The 18,805-nt window shown below is 43.8% G+C and overlaps 1 long non-coding RNA gene across 1 annotated transcript in view; it reads left to right on the forward strand.

Moving 5' to 3' along the window:
* The window catches only part of LOC143501196 (uncharacterized), a 32,461-nt gene extending 16,317 nt beyond the window's left edge, over positions 1 to 16,144 (forward strand). The window contains exon 3 of the long non-coding RNA XR_013126845.1: positions 14,844 to 16,144. This is a non-coding gene — a long non-coding RNA (uncharacterized LOC143501196). The remainder of the gene's footprint in view (positions 1 to 14,843) is intronic.
* Positions 16,145 to 18,805: the final 2,661 nt, after the last annotated feature.

The raw sequence follows: 18,805 nt of genomic DNA on the forward strand, positions 1-18,805 counted from the left end.
AACTATGCGCTGTAAGCATTTTCTTCAATTGACGCTTTTAACGTTAAACAGGGGAAAAAGAGAGAGGACGGTATACATAATCTGACGCAATGCAGCACAGGAAGGCCAAACTGCTGGGGTGTCCCGTTATTAGCGGAGGGTGCAGCGGTGTCTGTGTCTGACCAGCGTTATGTAGTGCGTGAATATATTGATGGAAATGTCCCCCATCCCCACCCCCTGCTGCTTACAACACGGCGTTTAGACGTTAACATCCCAATTGGTCTGCATAAACTCTCGCTGTACTGGTATGGCATCATTAGTTTGTATTAAACGAGCCACTTAACCTGCACGGTAAATCATCATCTACCGCTACAACGATGACACTGTGTTATCATTTACAAATGAACAGAAACGGACGACTGTGTCTACATAAAGTAAAGCAAATTTATGAACGCCATTAGGACGTTTCCTGTGGGGACGAAGACGACAATCCATTACGTTTTCACACAAAAGCGGACAGCTGTTTATTCAACATGTGGCATGAAAGTATAAGCGAAGGACGTTATATTACATACAGCACAAACTAGGTCACTCCCGGAGTAAAGTATTGAAGTTCATTCGTTTCCCTCCGGTACCAGATAGGTGCTCTCCGCGAGCCTGGCAGGGTTGCCAGGTCCGTCGTAAGGCTGCAAGCAGATGGAATCCCGTGATTAATGTGATTCCACTGACAGCCGTGAGGGAATAAAATGAAATGAAGGAATGAAGGCTACAAATCGCTGCTCAGATGGCAGACAGTTGCGGAGGTATTGCACCTGTTTGAGAGCAGCATGTCTCTGAGCCATGGAGGAAAATAAATAAATAAGCCGACGTTAAAATAATTATCGCCTCCTTTGTGATGTCTCTGCCATTAACAAACAAGTTAAATGGGTTCTCCGTAGAAATCCCCCTCCCCACCATATTAAGCATCTTACTAGCAAAGTATATAACTGCGTTAGACATAAGTTCATTTAAGATAGCGGTAATTATAAATCGTACATACTTAATCGGACCTTTATACGCTTGTGAAAATACTTTGTTTTGCATTGTTCTCTAAATGTCAGAGTAAGACTCCATAAGGATGCATAATCATCGTTTTAAGCCATCAAACAGAGAGAACACCCAATTATGTATGGTTGGTGAAAGAACTTCTCTCAGCTTGCGCATAAATTATGAAAATTTATTTTTTGGTTTGGTTCGATGTTTTAATGACCAATGACCTGTTTATATCTATGCAGGGTCTTGACTCCCCACATCTTCTGTGCATCACTTGCGTTGTCTGGAGCGTGAGACAGGATTCCACCCCACAGGAAATCTGCAGTCAATGATTAACTCGGCTTTTCTAGATGGTAACATAAATGACCAAAACTGGTCGAAGTTGACTTGCATGTCTTTATGAATCTGTTCTCTAAAACCACAATGAACACACTGTACGGAGACAAAATACACATACATCTTGGACCGGAACCCAACCGGACTCACTAAACTCTTGAGCTTATGCCTGTGTTACTGTGTTACCTTTAAACAATTGGGTTCTCTTCTCTCAGTTTGCTGGACAGCCTCCGCCTCTGCTCTTTCTCCTGGATAGTTGCAAGTCAGCTGTCGTGAACTCGGAGCGAAGTACGTGTGACCCGCAGTCCTCATTAAAACAACTTTTATCTGAATGCGCAGGGCACCGTCGGACCTTTAACCTACAGCAGGTGTTCGTCTACATCGTCTTCCCAAGCCTCCAGAGGAACCAAGCACTGTGGATCTCAGCCCGTGAAGTGATAAAACAGTAGCAGTGGCATATGTTCATCTTTATGGGTTCCTAGAGCCCACTGAGGATGCTTTGCCTTTAAAACTGTACTGCTTGTTAAAGGCTCATTTAAAATGTCCTAACAACTCGTCGAGCCACGTGTCTCTGCTGTAAGGAGTGATCTCTTTCGAAGGCAAAGGGTTGAGACTGACAGAAACAATTCTTTCGCATTCTTTCTTAGGGACGTAACAGCACTATTTCATCACAAGGAGCATATTGTGATAGTCCAAAACCAAACAGTTCTCTGTTTTGTGAGGGCTGTAATTCACGGGACGACGGCAACAGTGACAGACGGAAGAGAGATTTGTGTTGCATTAATCTCACACTAATCTCACAGCTGAGAATTTCCGAGCGCCCCACACTACGCAACTCAATTGAGATTCCGGAAGCAAGTTGCTTCTGCCATAGGCCAGAAGCCATTTCCATGACTACATACCTCTTCCTCCACCCCCCCCCCCCCTCCCTCCCACCACCACCACCACCACCACCACCACCAAAATTACCTCCTTTTAAACGGGAACACTCTAAAATGTACACAGACGGAATTGCCACCCTCTCATTATGGAGGTGCCTGGTTCCTAAACCGTGATTGATCAAAAGTATTCCTGTTATTTATTTATTTTTTTTAAGTTCAGAGCGATACAGTAATTAACAACACCCACAATCCAAAAGTGGAACTGCCATATTTCAAAGCCAAGTCCAAATGGTTCTTGAGGCATACCTCGTAGAATACAAATGATGTTTAATCTCTTCCTCGTTGAGTGGATTAATATGTGCACTGTAGCTTCTTAGATGGTAAGTTTTCTTTCCCTTGTGAGATATCTGATAATATCTAACTGACTTCTGGTCTGGGCTTCCGTTAATTGGTGTTTTTGTGTCGTACATGATCACAGTGGGCTGCAGAAAGGAATCTAGCCCATATTTGATTTGGCAAGAGCTGGCATAACGTTTCCTGGAACAATGGTAAACAAATTTTCTCCTATTAATAAGTCCCATGCTGTTCATCAGTCTGCTGTTGTAGCTAATGCTTTGAGCCACATCCACACATATCCTACGCCTGAGTTATGTCTGCCTTATGCTTGTCTTTTGCCTGTCTTATGCCTGTCTCATTTGTCTGTGGGGTTTCAGTCAGTATGCCGTAACTGTCAGCACCAGTAATGTGTTCCCGGGAGAAACACGGTGCTCATTGTATATCAGAGTTGACAACAGAGATGTTACAGGCATCTTTCAAGGTGCGAGAAATTTCGGGCAGGACAATATTTCCATTGAACCCCCACCGTCCACACACCGACGCTCCCTTCATGTGTCCATCAACGCATCCGCACATTTCAATTCTTTCCCATTCGTGGGTCCCCTCTCCCCGCGCTGAGGCCATATGAAAAGGCCGCATTCATCTCGTGTGCCACGGGGCCCCCGGTGCCGTGGCGGTCGAGCTTGAACGCCGACGGTCCTCAAAAGCGGAGATAAATTCAGTAAATGGTGACAGCGGACATCGGGAGGGGCCGCACGGGCGGACCTGACAGTATTAACGTTGGTGAGGAGACGTTTCATCAGCAATCAGTCGCCACTTTCCTCTTCCCTTTTAAAACGTGTCGGAGGTGGACGGCGACGCCCCCTTTTCCACCATTCACCTCCGGGCACATTACCAATGGCTATGGTAATCACCCTCTTCTCAGAATAACATTCATCTTTTACTTTTAATCCCCCCCCCCCCCCCAACCTTCCCCGTGCCCAGAATAGTTCAGAATGGCTTCTGAAAGGCATGGGGAAATTAGACACTAAATGGATGGGGAGGATACGCTGTCCTTCCACATGACAGACAGTATTGAAGGCTTATTGGACATGATGAATTGCAAGGTTTATGAATGTATGATGGTTTTAAATAGCCACTAAGACCTTTTGGTGATTGTGGGTTGTGTTGAGCTCATGGTGGACGTGTCGGGCTGATGAAAGTTTGGTCCTGGTCCTGAATCGCGAGAGCACCAATGTTTTGGTTTGACCCATTTTGCTGTTAGGTGTTTGTCAATGTCTAACAGTGCAGACTAACAGAAATGAACATTCTAATATATATGAACTAATTTCATATTAAAATGTATTTTGCATAAAGGCAAATTTGTACCAAATAATAATGGTTAGATTTTTAAAACGTTAGTTTTTTGAGTTTCAGACTGAACCAGATTATTTACACATTACATCATTCTCGTAATGCCAGAACTGCAACCCGACAATAACGTGTTGGAGTTGTGAATGTGCATATTGTTTGAATAATTTAGTGACTCTCATTAGGGGTAGAGTCACTGCAAAGACGCCAGTCTAGGAGGATTTGTAGGTCTTTTGAATGCCATATTCCCACACATTTTGTTTTAGAGTATATCATTTAGATAAGAAAGTCATTAGTAGTAAACCAGTCCTTCCTTTGAACTTTTTCTTTAACCAATTTGAAAAAAACCTGTGAACCATGAAATGTATAATATAAGTGCTGAAAATGTCATTTCTAATATCTGTTGTCAACATTGTAGGTACCGCACGCTTAGTATATAATGCTGACAGAAGCAAAAAAGTTTCTTATAGGAGAGCAATGACAAGTTACACTGGTGTTAACCTCAATGCCCAGTTTTCTCAATAAAGGCAGTGTATGTTATCAAGATGCTGGGTAGATGCTATAACAGTAGGTTACATAATCATGTTTAATTTGATGCTCTTAAATGGACAGGCAGCCTCTGTGCTGGCCTTGAGACGCTGCCATCTCTCCGACGCTCGGTGCTTGGAGGTGAGTGAAATCAAAGCCACACCCACGTAAGAGGAGAGGGCAGCGTGGAGCAGTGTCATTGATCTTCAGCGGCTCCGACCTGCTGGGCCTCTAATAGGCTGTGATGCTCACCTTGAGTAGCAGAGAGAGGAGAAGCCCTGACGAGACCCTGACGAGACCCTGACAAGACCATGACGAGACCATGACGAGACCCTGATGAGACCCTGACGAGACCCTGACAAGACCCTGATGAGACCATGACGAGACCCTGACGAGACCATGACGAGACCATGACGAGACTATGACGAGACCCTGATGAGACCCTGACGAGACCCAGGGGGACAGTGAGGCAACAGAGGCCAGGCGCTTAATCCCACCATGGAGTCCTGGTGTCATGTGCTCCCCTGGTGAGGTGGGATTACACAGGAAGCTTCACACAACCAACAGAATATGTTCAGTCTGCTGAGTCTGCAGTGTCGTTGACATTAACAGAGCAGAGTTGTAAAGAACAGTCGTGTCTGATATATGCCCAGTCCCATAAACACTGGCTCTTGCCATAGGGACAAACAATTATGTTAATTATGTAATATAAAACATTCACTGGAAGTGGACTCAAAATAGAAATTGTAAAATATTAATATTAAAAAGTCAATATTAAAGACAAGAAAATATTTGGACCAACCTGATTCAGCACTACATCATTTAGTGATTATATTTACTACCACAGTCTTTCCTATTGACTTTTTTTTTTTACTAAATGCTAATAGAAAATGCAAGTGATTACTCTTGTTAATTATTTTCTTAAAATGGAAGAACTATTAGTGAAAGTCAAATATACTGAATGCAGCTGCTTAATGTACCTTTAAGCACCATTTCCAGATAGAATAACTTCTTATAGCAACATTTAATGTATTTGTTATCATTTGGTCGTACCTTTAATTTAGGTTTCAGCATTTGTACTTGCAGTACATGTAAAGGATGTATATATGTTAAAGGAAATATATTTTGCGTAGGTTGGAGCTACTTAAGCTTAAAGGCTTAATTAAGCCAATTTGTCTCTTTCTCAAGGCCATGTCAGAATCTTATTTGTTACAGTGAAACAACTCAGCGAAACAAGAATGAAAACAAAACAAAAACAAACCACCACAACCCTAAAGATACATTTAAGTGCTTTATATAATACTGATAGTTCATGTTCAAGTTGTGGTTTACAGTCATTGTTAGAGTTGAGGTTCTCACCAACACTCCTTCATATAAGAATAAAATAAAAGTCATAACAATATCCATTATTGTCAGTGATATCCATAATGTGGAATCTATTCTTACACTTCCGATTTCCAATACATCGATTGCATTAAATACTAAAGCAAACATCTGGAGACATATCAGCCAAGAAAGGTGCACTGTTCTTCTTTTATTGCCTGCTGAAGAAAGGAAGTAGTGCGGTTTCCCGCCTTCTGCCATCCCAATTCCCATGGGTCTGGCCTGTGCCGTGTGGTTGTTTTGCCCCATGTTGTGGTCTTTCCTGGTCCTAGCCTGTGTTTGGCTGTGTTATGTTAGTCGGAAGTACTTCAATAATGCATTGTCCTGTGTGTATGTGTTTGCTGGTTCTTGTTGGGTTGTAACATTGTGTTTCCTTCGTGGTTTAATTCCTGGTTCCTCAGTTTTTTACTTAGCAAAATTTTCATTTAAAGAAACCTGGTATCATGATGCATGCACAATAATCCTCACGATTGCCTCTTCATATGTAGACGATATGTAAACAGCAATGATTATTGGATTGAACTCATGAAGACGCTCATATGTGACTCCTACCTCTTCTTGTCCCTTAGCGCAGGAAGCCTGCTGTGCTTACAGTCACTGGAAACAAATAGACACTTTTAGCACCACTTTCTATATCCCAAAAAGAACCGTGAGAACAAGAACTACAGTATCTGAGTTTTGCATTGTTATTCTGGTACAGATGTAGCGGTTTTGTTTTGATAAGCCTGTGGCCAAAATCTGAACGATCCTGTCTATCTTAGCCTGAGGCACTGCAGTTGTGTTATTAGGATAATTTGCACAAATACTAGCACAGAGTAGGTCAAGCAGGCACCTTTGTTCAGGCCTTTTATTCAAGCAGAGTATGGAGTGTGGCAAATGGCTGCTTGATGTTACTAGCTGTTACTTTTGCCATTGATTCTTGAATTGTTATATGTTCACACACTAATTCATTTCACATGTAATTTGTAGGTAAGTCTTCTGTGTTCACCCATTAAACATGCAGTATATGATTTATGACTGATATGGGACTCATTTCCATTATTACCACTACGCCACAAAAGAATTTGAATATATAAGAACCCCAAACGCTTATACTGTTATACACTCAAAAAAGATGTTAAAATGGTTTTTTGAATCAAATGTGGATCTATTTGAAACGCTAGGCCAAAGATCTGATGACATGCCCTTTGATATCACATCCCACAATCCCTGGTTCACAATGCACATGTCTCATTGAAGGCTTCAAGGAGCCGGTTGTACGGGAGCAGTCAAATCTACCGGCTCCTCCCCCCCTGGCTCTTTGTTTCAAACGAGCGCCGCTGCTTTCTGAACAGTTTCTTATCATCTGTCATATCATTCAGCATTTATTAATCCACAAAGCAGCTTTATGCAAACTTCCTTTTCAAGTCCAAATTACCGCATCTACTGCAATGGATCTGCATCAGAGAGAAATCTCTGTCTCCTGTTTGTTTTTGAATATAAAAAAAATTTTTTTGTGTGGTAGGCATATATATTTTTTTACTTGCCCGAACTCCATCCTCCATCCTATGGTGATGTATTAGCCATCGTACACATGGGGTCAGGACCGCCATGTGTGTCAACATGCTCTAAAATGCCTCCCATTGACCGACAGCCTAAACGTCATTGCATTAAAGAGCATCTCCAATAATAAGGTTCCACAACAAACCCATCAATCCTTCATGCCTGTCAGTCACGTGGTTTCCTCTAAGTGCCACAAACAGTGCTACTCACTAAATGAATACCAACAAGATTGGAAATGAAGCTGGGATCATTTATTAAGACGAGGTGGGGGGGGGGGGTTCCTCTGAGGTGGGCAGGGTGATGCTGGTCGAGTCGAATCGTTACCTCTTGCGCCAATTTCCACAAATCCTTTTTGACACGCGCTCAGTTGAATAAAAATGAAGCTGCCATGGTAGCAGGGGCCATGGAATCAATCACGGATGACAGGCACTATTAGCTGGCAGCTGGTGACACAACATGACGTTTCCCGAGACGGTAGGAATGTTTCGCCTCCTCTCCTGAGACTCCTCCTCCAGCTCCCTCCCCTTACGTTAACAGGCAGGGACATATCATTAGCCTCCTCAGAAAAAATGCGCTGCTGTTGCAGCGCCTGAAGATTCAGTAATGGTGTGACTGATTTATATCGATCTACATGTCATATTGTGTATACATATCATTATGTTAAATGAAGCGGCAGCAACCAAAGTATTCCCAGATCCACTATGAAAAATATACACATACATTATAGATACATATATGGTATGGTGGTCCCCCCCCCCCCCCCACACACACACACACACACACACACACACACTTGTGCGCTTGTTGGACACCCCATTCTAAAAGCATGGCCATTAATATGGATTTGCCCTCCACTGGAGCTACAACAGCCTCAACTCTCCTGGGAAGGTCAAAAGGAGTCAAAAGAGCGTCTGTGAGGGCAGAAACTGATGTGGGGTCAGAATGTGAATCGACATTCTACTTCATCCCAGAAGAACTCTGGGGCTTGAGGTCAGGCCACTGTAGTTCCTCCACCTCAAAACACATCAAAGCATGTCTTAATGGACCTGGCTTTGCACACAAGGGCTGTCCCTGAACTGTGGCCACAAAGTTGGAAACATATAATTGTCTAAAATGTCTAGAATTAACCTTCACTGGAATTAAGGGGCCAAAACCCTTTATTAAAAACAGCCCCAAATCATTTTCTACCCCCCCAACTACCAACTATACCGCTAGCATTACACATTCTGGTAGGTAAAGTTTTCTTGCCGTTCACCAAGTGCAGAACCATCTTTCAGGTTGCCAGATAGTGACGCACGTTTCAGACCAGAGCAACACATCTCCAGTGATCTGCAGTCCAGTGGCTGGGTGTTTTATGCCACCCAGTCAACAATTACCACTGGTTTAGCACTGCTCACAGTGATCTTGGGTTTGTGTACAGCTGATCAGCCCGAGGAACCAAACGCATTCGTGCACTGATGTTGCTGCGGAAGGCATTTTGAACTCTGTACACAGTATACACATCCCAAGAAACATTTGAGGCCTCTGAAATGGTTTTAAATGGGTGTGTGTTCAGATGGCTCTCTGCAGTGAGATGTAGTTGATTACAGGTGGAGTGCACACTGTGCAGTTTTTGCAGCCTGAGGTGAGTTTTTTGGCCGCTGTCATTCATGTAAAACTGCTGACGTTCCACATCACACACACACACACACACACACACACACACACACACACACACACACACACACACACACACACACACACACACACACACTCGCTCGCTCAAACACTGATTTCTGATTAAAAGTTCTTAATTATTTGCCCCCAGGCGTACAGGTCTATGAACACTGCCAGCATACCAACACTGCAGCTCTCTGTTTGCTGCCTGTTACTAGTGATTCTGCAGTTCGAAAAATGTCAAGACTTCGCATCTCTTAGGAAACGAAGGTTCACTGATAAACAAAAGATGCAGACGTGAACAAAACGACATCGTGCATTCGCAAATGAGCTGCTAGATACGTCTTTGCCAAAGGCTGCTTTAAAAAAAAGAAAAAAATCGATTGATTATTGATTTGTTTGTTTGAATCAGTTCCCACACGATTCCAGATTTATTGGCTATGAAAAGCATGTAATCTTATTTGGCCATGTAGTCTACCTCCTATCTCAAAAAAGGTTTCTTGAATGCCACTGATTGCACACTAATCAGGGGATGATTCTGAATTGCCATCATATTTCATAAATAGTGAAATGAACCGCATGGATTACGATATTCCAAGTTCTGGGACAAACTTGACCGTTGTTGTGTAATAATGCTGGTTACCACTGCATGCCCTTCATAGTGATATACCCTGGAGGCATAGGCACTAAAGTCTGCAGTGAGCTGTAGGGGAGTCGTCCAGAGGGCAGCGCAGTGAGTGGCAATATTTTACAAAATATACAGGGCATATGTATCAGCCTTTAGCTGCCAGTAACATTATTACAGAGGGGAAGACTGAGGAAGACGGAGTGGAGGTTGACACTGTTTGCCGCTGTTTCATTAGTTTCTGTATTGGTCTCCGTGACCAGAGTGGCACTCGGTAATGGAATTTTAACTTTCTTGGTCTAGATTCCATCCTGGAGATACAGAACTATATTCCCCGAAATGAGATGACATGAGGCACACAAATGACACGTCTGATATATATTCCTTGACAGATGCGCACAAACACACACACACACACACTCTTCTGTGCTCATCTAGTCTTGACACAAACTTCGCTAACGCAATATTGCCATTCAGTTTCTGTTTGAAATGGTAATTAAATCTCAAACCATTTAAGATTTTATTACATTTTTTAAAGCTAGATTAGTCTAGTCAAGTCTAAACCTTCATGAGAGGGTGGTTAGTGATACAGATGTAGTGACAGGGACATACACTGAAAGCAGTGAAAAAAACTGACATACAAAAGCACACATAAAGACAGAAATAGAAAAAATAAATCTGAAAACGTGACACGACTTTGGTGGACGTGGCCATCAGCTCCAGCCTTGGCCTCACGCTGGATGCTCTCCCTTTCTGGCTGCCGTTGCTAAGAAACCGCATGCGCCGGGTCGACCCACTCGGGTGTCACACATCAAATGTTATGGCTCCAGCTACGGTGTCAGGCCACGGACACGTGCACGTGCAAAAAACGTGCGTCCTGGGTCACGCTCCAGCTCACGCCACCGCCCTACTCCATTTGTGCGCTTGCACGTGCGCCGTGCGCTGCCGTGACCCTCGGGCCTGGCTGATTGTGAAGAACGTTGGACGTTTTTTTGTGCGAAGCTAATTTGGTTTAGAACATAACTAGAGGTGTCAATTCCAGGTTCAGAGATTAAAAGTCCTCACCAGGATTTTGCTCAAGCTTGCTAGATTTTCTAATTAGCAATCCGTGGCTCTGTTCGAAATAGCCTACTACATACTGGATACTGTATACTGGACTCAGTATATACTGGATACTGCATACTGGTCCTTGTAGTAGTATGCAGTACAGTTTCTAGTATGCGACAAAAGCAAAGCATACTATGGGTCACGCGAACGTAGCGTTGCATGATGGGATGCAGTACACCACGAAGATAGCTCTGTTCGCGTACTGGAATATTTTGCGGAAGTAGTAGGTCATCCGGGTATGTTTTGCGTACTGGAAAATTTCATTTTGGTCACATACTGCATACGGCATACTGATTTGGGGCTCGATCAGTACGCCAATAGTATGTAGTAGGCTATTTCGAACAGAGCCCAGGTAAAATTAGTGGAATCAACACAATCCAGGAAGCCTGAGCAAAATCCTGGTGAGGACTTTTAATCTCTGAACCTGGAATTGACACCTCTAATCATAACTACAAGTGTTCCTCTGAGTTGACTGGTCTTCAACGGTTGAGTAAATGTTGAGCAACACTTTCCCTAACACCCCCGAGAGAAAACGGATGAGCCAAGAGGTAGATGAGCCTTCAGGACAAACGACGAGCAGCCATTTGTGCAGCGCTCAGACACATAAAGCTCTCTGTTTGTTCCTGTTTCTGATCATGGTCTACTTTCCTACATTACCATAATCCATTCTCTCAGCCACTGACGCCTGACAAGACTTTGCCTTGGTCTAGGTGAATCCACCTCTCATCATGAAAGGTGTAGCCAACCATCATCTTTTATTGGAGTGAGAACTTAACTCCAGGTAATTTGTGACCAGGCGGAACTAATTTGTCCAGAATCACTTCCCTGGCTAATAGCCCTGCCAAAAGAGGTGAGCGAGCGATGTTCTTATCATTAGCTGCGGCGCAATTACGCTAAACCATGTGGTACAGAGGAAAAAAAAACCTCGACAGACAGAATATTTCATATTTTCAATCTCCCCAGGGATTTTTCCAAGACAATCTGTGTGCTCCCGGCTGTGTTCTCGCTCACCGGCGCCTTGACGCAGGAGAACGCGTGAGTGCGGTGCGAAAGGTCGCGTCCGTGCTGACATTTCCCCTGTGCCGCCGTCTCTACCACAGGCGCTTTTGAAAGGCATGGCCCCTCTGGGCTGATAATGCTCACCTTGGCACGTTCATCTTCCCACCACAGTTTACAGCCCAAATCCTTAGCAGCTATAACAAACAGTCGACTCCCAGTGGGGCCAGCGAGTGCGCTGTGGGCATCTCAAGCAGTGTGCGTTGTAAATAGATCAGGTCTACAAACAAATGTGCACGCATACAAAACAGTTGGTTTGTTTGGAGCATCTCTACACGAGGGCACTTTTGTTTATTTACTGAGATAAATACAGTGAGTTAATGTGAGGTAGGGAGAGATAGATGGAGAGAAATAGATAGAGGAAGAGAGAGATGGAGAGAGCAGACAATATTGAATGGAAAGGCTGCGAGTGTGGGAGTGAGGTTTCTCATCCATGTTTATTGGGTCCATTAAGGTTAGCGAGTGGGCGGGCCTTCTGAGTTGGCAGAACCAATGGGAGACGTCTCATGAATGAGAAGGAGCAGTGATTCAACAAGAATGTGCGTGGTACTGAGAGACCAACAGAGCAAATGAATTAAACTTAGATATGGGCCGTTCTGTGGAAGGTAATGGAGTCTTTGCTGCGTGGTCCTGACCCGAGGCATGCCTCAAGGGTAGTTGCTTGGCTATTGCATGAATCTTCCAGCCGTTGGGAGCTGGACAGGGTCCAAACAATCAACTACTAGTCTGGTAATTGTGCCAGCACTGCTTGGCCAGAACATTAGCCTCAGGCAGAGATGCACTGTGCCTGTCAGAAACCACAGAAAGCCATCACCCCCCCCCCCCCCCTCCCCCCTTCTTTTTTGGTACAGCTTCGAGGAATGTTTCTGTTTTTACTTCGTTTAGCCTGCAGTTTTTCATCCATGATAGAATTTTTTTTTTGACACCAAAAAAACCTCACGAAAATCCTCCTGCAAACACACTGTGGCCCGAAAGAACCTTAAACTGGAGTGAGACTTGGGACTGCCGAGCCCAGCCCTTGCTAAGTTGATTGAAACGGCACGGTTATTAAGACGATTGTTATTTGAAAACGCGCTTTTGCATTTATAGTGGGTCCCTTTGAAATACGCAAATTGTTTTGTTTTGTTTCTGTGTTTTTTTTTTTTTTTTAGCTCAACCTCGACAGTCTTGCTGTTAGTGGCTGTGGCTTCATTTAGAGGTGCCAGGGGACGCAACCAGTCACCCGTGTTCATTCAGCCCCGTGGTGGGATCATCCTGCTGCCTCTTTAATCCCAGAGCTGGCTACGTGACAGCGCACACAGCGGCACGGCGGCGCTCTTGACAGCCAGTCTGGTGTCTGAGCAGAGCGGGACGGGTGTTTATCGGGGGGCCGTGACGGGGGCAGCGAGCGCTAATCGGGGACGTCTCCTCATCTGACGTCTTGAGCCTTGATTAGACATTACATTTCGGTAAAGTAGCAATTAGGTGACATGGCCTACCTCTCGTTCCTCACGCTTTCTCTCTCTCTCTCTCTCCTTCCCGCTCTGTCAGTATTCTCTCTCATATCTGTAGGAGAGGGTTTTTGAAGTTTGATGTCCTGTCAAGATATTGAGGAGAGGCTGCGTGGGAGCGAAGGCGGATGAGTCTCATGACCTTTTCCCCGGCGAGGCCCCGCGGGCAGGGGGAGTGAGGTGAACGTGGAGAACAGAGCGCAGGTTGAACATGCGCCGTGCCGCACACTGGAGGCCATGTTCTTGTTGAGCGTTTAATAATTTACCATGGGCGCGGCCCACCCGCACGTCTTCCAAGGGACTCGGGGAGAACGTCGGCGCAACATCGGGCCTAGGTGAACGCGCCAGACATGCACGCGCGAGCCGAGAGTGGGTTTTTCCCCGCACGCCAGGGCTGTAATTTCCAGATGACAGTTCCGGTCAGTTCCGGTCTGTTCATAATCAATAAAACTACTGCCGCTAAAATAGCTCTGTGTGTTAATGAAATTTAAGGATGGCATGAATCATACTAGAAAGCTCTCACAAATTCATAAATACACACATAAATACATCTATTTTTAGTCACATATTGAAGTGATTGATGTAAAAGTACCTAAATGTATTCAGATTAGCAGAACACATGGCACATACTTTAAGCCTTTAAATAAACACATTTGATGTTCATACTGTTGCATTGCGTCGGGAAGAGTTCACTTGAGTAGAACTACTGAGACAAGAGAGAAATTAGAACACTGTGCTGAGGTAGACCCATGTGACTCAGTCTGAGTGATCTGACTGGCCAAGAGTGATTCTTGCTAAGTAATGTACTCTTGTTTGTAACCATACCAGTAATCTAAGGACTGCCATGTTCTGTAACTGTAACGGAATACAAGTACCATTTTGGATTACATTTTGATTATGTTTTTGATTACATATCGCCATTACATGTTCGGATAGTACCCAACACAACAATCTCTCTCATAGTTATTTCGCCTCCACCTCAGAGCGGTGATAAAATGGCCAAGGCCAACCAGACTCCTGTCCTGATCTTTCTGAGTGTGTAGACTCCATATCCAATAAAACATTCATATTTACTGTGGCCTGCCAGGAGAGAGTGTTTACGCGTTAAATCTGAGAGAGAGATGGGGAGTGGAAGGTGAAGGGGAAAGACCGGACAACTGAAATGACAGCCATTTTATCTCCGGAGAAAAAGCGAAGGTACACACTTTATTCCCCATTTCAGACAATTAAAGGCCATTGAAAGTTCACATCCTTTGACAAAGCGTTGATTCTGTGACTGATCTAAGAGAACGCGTCTCCTGGTTCCTGTACGACGTTACTACAGGGAACAAAGTCTCATTACAATCTGACCTTTACCTGCTTCCTCCAGAGCCTCGGGAGGAGGGGGCATCTCACAGGCTTATTATTATTAGCCCCAGTAACACCAATATGTGCAAAACAGACTGCAGCTTCCAGTGGAGATCAGCCACACTAGCTAAATTGGGGTCCATGCTAATGTCCTTTATATTTAAGCCCCCACTGTGTTTCATTTGTCTCCCTCAGACTGAGCAGATGAGAGCAGTGGTTCTGTGTCCCAGCTCTGTGACCTGAGCGCTTTAGCAGCGCTGAGTCCTGCCGGACCGAGCCGGACCAGCTCAGCGGCAGCAGTGCTCTCCAGCTTACTGGGAACTGCCCGAGGGAGGAACACACACACACACACACACACACACGCACGCACGCACGCACGCACTTGCTCAATGTTCAGAGCCCTAACCACATACATACGTTCCATAATAAACCAACAGCCAAACGCCTACAGACTTCATATTCACCCATCATGTTTTAGAAAAGTATTACTAAGAATTTTCAAGATTCAGTATTTGATATATAGCAAGTATAGCAAATGTGTAGGTAGTTGTTTACAAAATATGGCAAAAGACAGATGTTAGCAGAATATTTGAGGTGTGTTACTCTGCATACTGAATGTGTTGCCTAATGTCCTGGAGCTCAAGCTAATTCACAATGAATGAGGAAAAATATAAATATTATATAAATATGGGAATAGCTGACATCTTACAAATATAAATGGTTGATAGGCTTAATAACGTTTATAAGCTTTAAAAATTCAAACTAGCTGAAGAACCCGAAGCTTCCTGCTGGGCCCATTGAGAGCTCCATGCAACTTTTATCTCTTATTTGTCTTTTTCATAGCACACTCGTGCTCTCCACTTAGAAAAAAATAACATTGTTGGTTGTATCTACAGGGTTTCAGTCTCAAGCAGCTAAATGTTTGTACATTAGCGGAGGTAGAGAGGGAGGATCTAGTGAATGTGTTGTCTGTTGTTCTTCCAGTCAAGTTACCTACTTGAGTCAGAGCCAACACAGAAACATTCACCAACAACATAAATGCACACTTATAACTGAGTACTAGTGGGTAATATCCACTGAGTAGTACCTATGGAGTAGGGCCCAGTGAGTAGTACCCAGGGAGTAGTATTCACTGATACTAAGGAGTAGGGCCCAGTGAGTAGTACTCAGGAAGTAGCACCCAGGGAGTATTATTAGTGAGTATTACCCAGGGAGTAGTGCCAGTTAGTAGTACTCAGGAAGTAGTACATAGCAAGTAGTACCCAGGGAGTAATACCTAGTGAGTAGTACCCAGGGAGTTTGACTAGCGAGTAGTACCGGTGAGTAGCACCAGGGGAATAGAACCAGTTAGTAGAACCCAGCGAGTAGTACTAGTACTGGTACTAGTTAGTAGAACCCAGGAAATAGTACCCAGGGAGTAGTAATAAACTGAAACAGTTTTGATGCCATATTTTTGATGCCACACTTTCTGGTTAGGCCTATCTTATTTTGGAGAAATCATGCCAATACTAAAATTAGACCATCTACTGTATGTTACATTTGCATGTGAAAATGAACATGATCTGTTGAACATGGTCTCACAAAAAACACATCAACTATAGACAGTAAAAGAGATGTTGGAAGAGCATTTGTACCCATGAGGTGATGCAAATTATAACATGTCTAAGGAGAGTGTTTTTTATGCCTATAACTAATAAATCACTTTTATTTGTGTTGTCATGTTATTTTTCGGTGTGGTTTTCTAAATAAACTTTTTAGCTGTATGGCCTGAGTCCAACTAACAGACAAAAGCCCATAGTAATGATGGGTATTGACCAGAGACTGATCCTTCCAGACAGCACTGTGTGCAGTGGAACGGGTCCCTTTCTGACTACACAAACACTGAACTATCCAGCAAGGATCAGAGGTGAGAACTCTTTACTTTTTGTAACGTCACTGACTTCATGTAACTCACCTCACAGCAAAGATCCTATTTATAAATGGCATTTACTGATGCAAGCATTTTTATCTGATAAATGTGGACACAAACTAATTTCATCAACATATTTACATCCGTCAGCGTAGACTGATGATCTCCTAGTACAGTACCATCGGGACAAGCAGGCCCTACTGTCTTCACACATCATTTCTTTGCTCGCTCACTCATCAGACTGTCGGAGTGAGGGGTTACGACACCACTGCACTTTGGACACTGCTGCTTGCCATTATGGTTTTGTTTTGTTTTACATTTTACACAACCTTTTCCTGTTCAGTCTGCTGAACGTCTTCCAGTACAACATCCAGATTCGACATAAATACACAAGATCTTCAGATAATCGTTCTTTAGGACAACATGCCAATTTGCAGTCTCACATTATTATTATTTTTATTATTATTATTATTATTATTATTATTATTATTATTATTATTATTAGTAGTAGTAGTAGTAGTAGTAGTAGTAATAGCAATAGTAGTAGCACTTGATGAATTGTATCACTTCTTTTGGAGAAAGTTATTTCCATAAGTCAAATGTGGCTTTGTTTACTGTCTTCCCTGTGTGATTAATATGCCCAAGCGAATGATGGCCAAACTATGTTTGTGCCACAGTCCTTTGTGCAAAAAAACAAACCAATAAATAATCCTGCCTCCGAAACCTCTAGATATACATAATATATAGCCTGCATGATACAGTAAAAAAAAAAAAAACAACACCCTGAAAATCCGATCACATTATTTCTCCTGGTGTGTGATGTCCATGGAGGGCCAGCAGTGCGGTCAGAGATGCTCGTCTTGGCTGGAGGCCTCACGCTGATCAGCAGACCGTTGTGGGGGGGGCGGTGAGCTGGTAAATATTGCACCAGCGGTCTTTTTGAAGCAGAGGTGGGCTGGAAGGGGCTGAAGCAGCTGAATGATGGAAGCGGCCTCACCACACGACCTCCTCCCTCTACTCTGCCTCTCCCGCCTGACAGCGCACTGCACCTCAAAAAGAATAGCACATCGCAGCCATCCATATTTCATAAAGCCCAGACTTTAAGCACTGGTGTACTGGAGGCAGGCAGCGGTGAGTGCCATGCCTGGGACAGGACCGAGAGGCCGGGAGAGGGAGGGGCTGCCTGGGTTTGTTGGAGCTCCATCTCCTGGTCCAAGTATCAGCTTGGGCCAAGTGCTGACTGTTGGTAGAGGAGGTACAGAGATGCTGGGGGATGTTTCCTGAGGAAGAAACAAACCTACAGGGTGTGTAGGTCAGGCTTCAGTGGTGAATCAGGGTGATGTGGGTTTAAGTACAGCAGGGCAGTGCTGCTTCACTCAGAAGAGGCAATGGAGATCATCAGAGAGCCCAGATCTGCTGTGCTCAGAGACACTATGGGTGCATTGCCCGGAATACTTCTAATAAATAACACATGAAGTTTCCATATTCAATTCCTCACTTATCTCAGCATTTTTTTGGGTTTCAAGAGGGGAAGAAATGTTAAAGCCTTGCAGTAGAAGCTAAAATGAATGTTCCTCTCAATTTACAGGAGAAGTACTAAATAAAGTACTGCTGAGTCAAAGGACAAAGGTTTATTTTTGATTTCCTGCACACAGAATGACTTGCCTGACAACTGAAATGAGCCCAAAGATTTTTTACACACTGCGAAACCTGAACCCACACCACTGTTTTGTTTTAGCACTGTTTAGTGAACCTCCTGTTTTCACACGATCATTATGCTCATATGCAATTGTATCTTAATTTGTTAAGTGGCTGACCAAAATATTCAACAGCCTGAAATACCATGGGATTCAAAAGGTCTAATTAAGTCAATTATCTTGCTGTGTGGTTCTTTTAGGTGGTGTCGTTTTGGTGTGGTTCAGGTTTTAGCTCCAGCACATTGCGCCAAACATGGATGAGCAAAAGTCTGTGAAGTCAATTCGGTTTTTCATTTGCTCACTTTGCGAAAGTCCCAGAAAGAAATGTTAATGTATGCATGATATTTGTTGAGGGGCCAGATGGAATGTGTGTAAAGGAGAGGGCCAAGGTCAGAATGTGTACACACACACACACACACACACACACACACACACACACACACACACACACACACACACACACACCAGAATACTTTGGCATTAATGTAATGGCATCTTATATAAAAAAAAAAACAACACAAAACCATTAAAATGAGCCAATCAAGTGAAAG

This window comes from Brachyhypopomus gauderio, unplaced genomic scaffold (genome assembly GCF_052324685.1).
Source record: "Brachyhypopomus gauderio isolate BG-103 unplaced genomic scaffold, BGAUD_0.2 sc160, whole genome shotgun sequence".
Lineage (NCBI taxonomy): Eukaryota > Metazoa > Chordata > Actinopteri > Gymnotiformes > Hypopomidae > Brachyhypopomus > Brachyhypopomus gauderio.